This window comes from Theropithecus gelada, chromosome 8 (genome assembly GCF_003255815.1).
Source record: "Theropithecus gelada isolate Dixy chromosome 8, Tgel_1.0, whole genome shotgun sequence".
Taxonomy (NCBI): domain Eukaryota; kingdom Metazoa; phylum Chordata; class Mammalia; order Primates; family Cercopithecidae; genus Theropithecus; species Theropithecus gelada.
Window position 1 is genome coordinate 86,565,195 of NC_037676.1, and position 8,451 is coordinate 86,573,645.

The 8,451-nt window shown below is 38.8% G+C and overlaps 1 pseudogene; it reads right to left on the minus strand.

Annotated features, from left to right (window-relative positions):
* Positions 1–2,728: 2,728 nt before the first annotated feature.
* LOC112630750 lies at positions 2,729–4,192 on the minus strand (annotated as a pseudogene).
* Between the last annotated feature and the right edge of the window lie 4,259 nt (positions 4,193–8,451).

Here is an 8,451-nt window from a genome sequence, read left to right on the forward strand (position 1 = left end):
TTCTGATGTTTTCTCATGCTTGAATTTATATTACATATTTTGGTCATGAATAGAAGTCATGTTGTGTTCTTCTCAGTATATCAGAAAGCACAGAAAAATTTAAGGCACAGAAAAATTTATTTGTCCCATTTTTGTTGACGTTAACTTTGATCACTTGCTTAAGGTGGTGACTGCCATGTTTTACCATTTTAAAGGTACTTTTATTCTCCCTTACCGTATCCTGCTCTTTGGAAGTAAATCACTAAGCATTGTCACAATATCTATTTTACTCACTGTATCCTTGACCTCCTGGTTGATTTTTATGAAATTTTCATATATAAAGGTTTACTGTTTGTGCTGTAGGTTCTGTGAGTTTTGATAAATGCAGAGCCATATATCCATGACTCCAGTACCATATGGGTTAGTTCCATCACTGTAAAGAATATCCTATGTTTTCCCTAGGAAATCTTCCTTTCTTAATTCCTAAAAACCACTGATCTGATTTTTCATCCCTATATTTTTGCTTTCTCCAGAATATCTTATGAGTGCTATACATTCAACATATAGCATTTCTGCTGTGTTTTTCTCACTTAGCAAGATGCATTTAAGATTAACTCATGCTATTGTGTGGATGAATAGTGTTTTCCATTTCTCTTGCTGAAGACTTTTCCCATGATATGTAACATGGTGTGTTTATCCATTCACTTATTGAAGGACACCTTGGTTTCTTCCGATTTCTAGTAATTATGAATAAAGCTGCCATAAACCTTCACATACAGGTTTTTTGGTTGACATAAGTTTTCAAATAAGTTGGGTTAATATCTAGGAGCTAGTCTATGATTAATATTATTAAACAACTAGGAAATTGTCTTCCTAAGGAGCTATATCATTTTTGCATTCCTATCAGCAGTAGAAGACAGTACCCTTGTTCCAAATCCTTAACAGAATTTTGTATTATCAGTTTGCTTTTTTCTTTTAAATATTCTAATGTGTATGTAGTGGCATCTCATTGTTTTGTACTTTGCCTTTTCCTTAATGACCAATGATGTTGAACATATTTTCATGCATATTTGCCATTTTGTATATTCCTTGGTGAAGTATTCTATATATATTTTCCCCATTTTTTAAAATTGAGCTGTTTGTTTTCTTATTGTTGAGTTTTAAGACTTCTTGATATATTCCAGACATAAGTCCTTCGTCACACATGTGATTTGCAAATGTTTTCTCCCAGTCCGTGACTTGTCATTTATTTTTGCCTTTATTATTAATTTTAGTTGACACATAATAATTGTACATATTTATGAGGTGTAGTGTGATATTTTGATACATGCATACAATATGTAAAGATCAGATCAGGGTGATTAGCATATCCATCACCTCACCTCAAACATTGATCATTTCTTTGTGCTGGAAACATTCAAAATGTACTCTTCTAGCTATTTGAAAACATATACTAACTTGTTAATTATAGTCACCCTGTAGTACTCAAAAACACTAGAACTTATTTCTCCTACCTAGCTGGACCGTTTGTTCCGTCCATTAACCAACCTTTGGCTATTCCCCCTTTTCCCCTATCCTTCCCTGCCTCTGCTAACCACTGTTCTAATCTCTACTTCGCCTTAACATAAGGGGCACATGACCTATTGTGTGAGCTGTTGGAAAGCGGGTAGAGATAGGTCACAAATTTTCTCAGAGGTCTCACCATCTTAATTTGCTCACTTCTAATGAAGAAAATAAAAAATAAAAACAAAGTTATCCAAAGACACCTTCAAGCTGAAAACCTGAACAGCACATTTAATATTGTTGTTATTTGGGTAACTCCTCCTGGAATCACCTTTCTGGTCTGTCTGCTACTTTGTACAGAACAATGAGGTTTCCTGTGGTGGAGTCTTTCCCAGAGCTCTGGTTCTCAGTAAGGCAGGCCCATACAGTCTTCCCTCCTTTATGGTGAGGGTAATATGCATTAAGCTGAAAAGTCACCTTCCAAAAGTGAGGAAGGGATTAGATTGCTGTTTCAAAGCTATGGAATTATCTGGAATAGTTTACAAATAGTTGCTACAAAACAACAACAAAAAAAGTAATTACGAAGTGTAGGGCAGGGTGCCATGGCTCACACTTGCAATCACGGCAATTTGAGAGGCAAGGGGGGCAGATGGCCTGAGCTCAGGAGTTTGAGATCAGCCTGGGCAACATGGCGAGACTTTGTCTCCACAAAAAATACAAAAATTGGCCAGGTATGGTGGTGCACGCCTGTAGTCTCAGCTATTTGGAAGGCTGAAGTGGGAGGATCACCTGACCCTGCGAAGTTTAGGCTGCAGTGAGCGGTGATTGCAACCCTGCACTGCAGTCTAGGTATTTCAGTGAGACCCTGTCTCAAAAAACAAACAAACAAACACACAAAAACCACCAACAACAGACAAAAAAACATTAAGAAAAACCAAGTGTTGACATCACAACATGCCATTAAAGACGTCTTGCATTGTGCTTGCATTCCCTTCAACATTGTTCCTATGGGTCCTCAGCCTCTAACCCCGCTGGAATCTCTGGAATGAGACAGAGACAGTTTGATGAAAAAGACACAGATGGGTGGAGGGGTGATGAAAGGAGAAACCAGTCTTCCAGTTAAAGATCAGCCCTCAGTTTCAATGTCAGCTTGGGGAAGGCTGGCCTCCAAAGGAGTCAGCAGCAGAGGGAAGAGCAGCGGCAGGGTAGGACCGGGGTGCTCCACATCTCCTTCAAGCAGAGTCTACTAGTCCAGCATCCTTTGTATACAGAGGTGCTTCTCTTTGGTTCATTTCAGTTTATCTTCCAAATCATCAGTTGTCTTTTCCAGGTTGGCTATTCATTTCTCAGCAAAACCTGCATGAGTAGCTGGCTCCTCGAGTTTATCAGTAAGAATCTTGATCTCTTCCTCTTATTTGGCTTCTTTTTGAGAGTATTTTTCTTCAGCAGCACACAGACATTTAAGGTTCTGGTCCATCAGTCTGATTGGCTGATCCACCTCTCGGCAACAGGACTCTGCCAGCCCCGCTCCTTTCTCTGTGGATTCCAAGTCTCTTTCAATAATCACCAATATATAAAGCACTCCTTCACACTTCCTATCTGCCTTTTCTTCAATATGCTTAGCTTCTTTGAGTTGAATTTCTCAGAATTCCATCTTTCCTTCATCTTCTTTTCTTCCTCTTTCTGTTTTTCTTTCTTCCCTATCTCTCTCTCTCTCTCTCTCTCTCTCTCTCTTCTCTCTTATTTTATTTTTATTTTTTTGATATAGGGTCCCATTCCAATGCCTAGTTTGGAGAGCAGTGGCATGATCTCAGCCTATTGCAGCCTCTATTTCGTCTGCTCAGGTGACCCACTGACATCAGCCTCCCAAGTAGCTTGGACTACAGGCATGTGCCACAAGGACAATTAATTTTTTTTAAATATATATATTTTAATAGAGATGGGGGTTTCCCATGTTGCCTGGGCTGGCCTCGAACTCCTGGGCTCAAGTGATCTGCTGGCCTTGGCCTTCCAAAGTGCTGTGATTACAGGATTACAGGCATGAGCCACCATGCCCTGCCTTTCCTTCATCTTTTAAGGCCCAATTTTCAATAACCTTCGTATCTTTCTCACTGTTTTTTGTTGTTGTTGTTTTTGTTTTTTTTAGATGGAGTTTCACTCTTGTTGGCCAGGCTGGCATGCAATGGCATGATCTCAGTTCACCACAGACTCTGCCTCCAGAGTTCAAGCGATTCTCCTGGCTCAGCCTCCCAAGTAGCTGGGATTACAGGGTGGGATTACAGGCATGTGCCACCATGCCTGGCTAATTTTGTATATTTAGTAGAGATGGAGTTACTCCAGGTTGGTCAGGCTGGTCTTGAACTCCTGACCTCAGGTGATCCTCCCGCCTCGGCCTCCCAAAGTGTCGGGATTACAGGTGTGAGCCACCGTGCCTGGCCTATATCTTTGTTACTCTTATCAGCAGCTTTTGCACTTCTTCCAGGTTTTGCAGGGCAGTGACCACACACTCCTGAGTGTGATCCTGCCCATCTTCAACCAGTTGGACCTAAGGTTCAAGGAGGCTTCTCAGCTTCAGCCTGTTCCTGGGACTGCCTTTCTCCCTACACTTCTCACTGGAAGCGCTTGGCTCTCTCCTGTGCATCATAAGCCTGTGATGCTGCGGAGCCAGGATCTCCAGCTTTATTACTTTGATGGTTGTGGTCCCAGCCATGGTGACCATCCAGCTGCTGCTCGCACTTTCATTCCTAACTCTTCCTCATCAGTGGTGTTGTGCATTTATGTCTTCTTTTGAGAGATGTTTATTAAGCTCATTTTCCCATTTTTAAATCAGACTATTTGTTTTTCTGTTTGTTTTTGGTTTTTTGAGGAGTGTCTTATTTTCAGGCACTACAAGGTGCTCCAGGATCATCTTGTGTATTTGCTGGCCCAAATTTCTACAAGGATCTCTGCTTCCTTTTATTAGAGAATACCATTAGAAATCAAGATCTCGGTGCTGTGTGGTTGACTCACTTTTTTTTTTTTTTCCCCTTAAGAGTTGGAAGTCTTGCTATGTTGCCTGTAATGACACCAAAATCCTGGGCTCAAGCAATCCTCCTGCTTCAGCCTCCCAAGCGGCTGGGAAGCAAGTGCCACCATGCTCAGCTTAACTACTCCCCTTGTGAAAATCTTAGCTCTATTCATTTCTCAAGCACTGAGAGCTTCTCATCCTGTCTATTGTTTCAGGTTATGGTGTGCCCACCCCTCAAATGTTGATTTTCTAAAAATCCACAATCCCTGTGCTGTTCATTCTACATGCTATTTGAAGGAGTTTATCTATTTTCTTGTCTTACATTACCACCTGAAGCTGCTGGCTCCCAAATCTGTTCCTCGATCCTGACTCTTACCCTGAAGTAAAGACTCCAACTGCCTGATGAGCATAAGTAATTGAATTCCACAGGTGCCTTAACCCAGACATTCCAAAATTGAATCCACTATCTTTCCCTCACTAAATCAGCTACTCTTGTTTTCCTAATCTCCATTAATAACACTACTGTCCACCCAGTCAACTCACCAGTCATCAAAGTCATTCTAGTCTCTTCTATGTCTCTCATTCTGCCTCCTACACAATAATCAAATCCTTGTTCATTCTACTTCCTGAGATGTTCAAAGCAACTTCCTCCCATTATTTCTACAACTTTTTAACTCCAGCCTAGTTCCAGTCTTTACCAGCTGTCACTTGAGCTGTTCGAATTTTCACTGTCTACAACTTTGCCTCCTCAAAACCATCCTCTAACCTGAGGTCATAATGATTTGTTGTAAGTACTCTTCAGACTCTATCATTCCTCTACATAGTACATATAATCTATATCATCAGACAGTTTTTTTTAAAAAAATAAAAGCCAAAGAGTCTGTGTTCTTTTCATTATTGTTGTTCAAGTGCTTGGCAAAAGCCTGACACACAATAGAAGTGCATATAAATAAAACATTTTGACCACACCAATATTCTCAATTTTTATTAGCACTCTGGCACATTCTGGAGCAACAAAAGGCTTCAGAAGAGATCTCTCAAGGTCTATCAACACTACTGAAAAATGAATTTTAAAGTAATCATCAATGTGGAAAGCATCATGGTTACCATGACAGAAGAGTGATTATAGAATCAATATAATAGCACTTTAAGGAAAACCTAATGACCTAAATGCAATATTGTTTATTTATGCAGCTGTTCTTAATTGCTGTGTAGTCAGGCTTTGATATAATACACTTTTTGAGGTTACAGACAATTTACTAGTACTTATAAAGAATTGAAATATATATGTGATTTACAAGTTTAATAAATTATTTTCTAACATATCCATAACACAGTGTCTGTTTGACTCATTTGTGTGGCAATATGTTTCTTGATAGGAATAATAAAGCTGCACTTACAACTAGCAACATGGTAACCCTAGGGAGTGCTGCATGCATTTGAACAGCCCTCTCTAACGGAAAACAAAAATAATGAGGATTGCTACTCTACGTACCAACAAAATAGAGCTGCCACTGATGTCTTTATGACTCTGAACTGTTTTCACCAACATCAGGCCAACTCAACATGATGGATCCCATACATCTTTTTCTGAAGCATCATTTGCGTATCACAAATATTTATTCAACAAGCATTTGTTGCTCAATTAAGGAATTGAGCAGAAATCCAATGCTGGAGGCCATCCGGTCTAGAGATGGCCATTCATGTGTGTAACCCAAGTTTGCTTTTTTATTAATAAGCATGAATTATGCCTTACATAACTAAATGTAACTAAAATGTGCATGTGTGTATATGCCAGAGGTTTAAAGAATAAAGAAATAATAGTGCTACGGATTAACTCCAGTATCCCATATTTGATTCCAGATCCCACTACTCAGCTTATTGTTGAGCAGTATACTATGTTTATTTTTTTACTCTATCAACTGTTATTATTGTGTAGGGTGCAAATTATACAGTGCTCATCTGCTCTCAATGACTAGAATCTAGTTAGAAATACGAGTCTGTCTCTCCCTCTCTCTCTCTCTTTCTTTGTCCCTCTCTCACACACACATACACAGCAAGAAAGAGACAAACACCAACACAGATGCATATTTTCAAATATTGTTAAATAAATGTGTTACATTATCACAAATCAAGCATAACAATACAGTAGATCACCCAAATGTGTGGTACACTAAAAGTCTGTGATTTCCTCTTTTGGCATCATATGAAAATATACGAATTGGTTGGGTGCAGTGGCTTACGCCTGTAATCCCAGCACTTTGAGAGGTCGAGGTGGGCGAATCACTTGAGGTCAGGAGTTTGAGGTCAGGAGTTTGAGATCAGCCTGACCAACAAGGTGAAACCCGTCTTTACTAAAAATGCAGAAATTAGCCGGGCATCGTGGCGTGTGCCTGTAATCCCAGCTACTTGGGAGGCTGAGGTAGAAGAATCGCTGAACCTGGGACGTGGCGGTTGCAGTGAGCTGAGATCGCGCCACTGCCCTCCAACCTGGGCAACAGAGAGAGACCCTGTTTCAAAAAAAAAAAAATCATGAATTGATTTTTAATTTCAAGAGTAAGTTTGGACATAAACACAGGTCATGTGGCACTCATGGAATTCACTTTCCATGCCCACGTGACAATTTCAAGAGATCAAAATAACGCCAAGAGTAGCTGAAACCTTGATACCAGAGGCCTATGTGGATACTAACTGTAACAGACAACAGACCCACCAAAATGTCTAGACAACATGAACAGAGATAATGCTGTTTTCAAATATGAGGCCCAAATAAAAAGTCATGAGGCCAGGTGCTTGAGTTTATAAGTATCGATTTATAATTAAGCTCCATCTTCCATAGGGAACTCCATGAGATATGCTTCAAAGTAAAGAGCAATAGGAATTTATTCATATAACTATGGCTTATGAATTTGTAAGGTAATATTGTGAAAATAAGCCAGATTGTAAGTGTAATAGATTCAGCATAAGAAGAAAATCTTTCCTAATGGTCACAGGAAAGTTTTATAATGTGATTTTAATTGAATTTGGGTCTTTAATAAACAACTACATTTTGGGTTATAAACAATAAATAAAGCTTCTTAAGACAATGAAAGAGAAAAAGGAAAATAGCCTGTGTTGAGTGCAGACTCCCAAGCCAGACCATTTTGTTAAAATACTATACTGCTGCATCTGTGATGTCTTAGCCCAGGCTTCAGTTAATTTCACCTCCCAAATTGCCAAATGTCCATCAGGCAGTTCCTCAGAGTTCCCGTCTCTAAAATTCTGCCACTTAAAAAGCAGATACATTCCCCTATATAATATAACTTCTAAATATAAAATTCACTAAACTACATCATTGAAAGATCATGTTAACCAATCCTTTTTCAAAACCACAATGGATCCATCCCTACAACACTTACTTTTTTTAATGAAACAAGAAAGAAATTTAAAAAAAAAAATCTTATTTCGGTAACTTTTCTTCCCCTCCTGCAGGGATTTTCTTTCTGTACTTTAAACTCTCTTGTAACCCCACAGAAAAGATCTTTTTCCTGCTACACCAACTTTCTGGGAAACTACTTGATTCATTGTATTTTTCAGTTCCTGTCAGTTAGAGGATTCTCTTTATATGTAAGGAGAGCAATTTACATTCTTCTCATTCTTCTGCCAAGGTGTTCTTCTTTATATGTATATAGGATTTCCTCACCCTATTTTGTGTGTGTGTGTGTGTGTGTGTGTGTGTATAAAATTAGTTACAGCTGCTGTGTATTATAAATTGCTAAAAGCCAAAATATAGTTACTACTTTACAATAACTCTCATTTAGAGGAATGTAAAAATGTTTCTTTGCAATTATTTGTTAGATAATTTTTCATTTTGTGATGTTCCTAATGGGTCCAATGGTCCAATGTGAGTATATTTTTAAAAATTGTGTCCGTGTAATAATACCCTAGGTTTTACCAACATTTTTTATTTTATTTTATTTTCA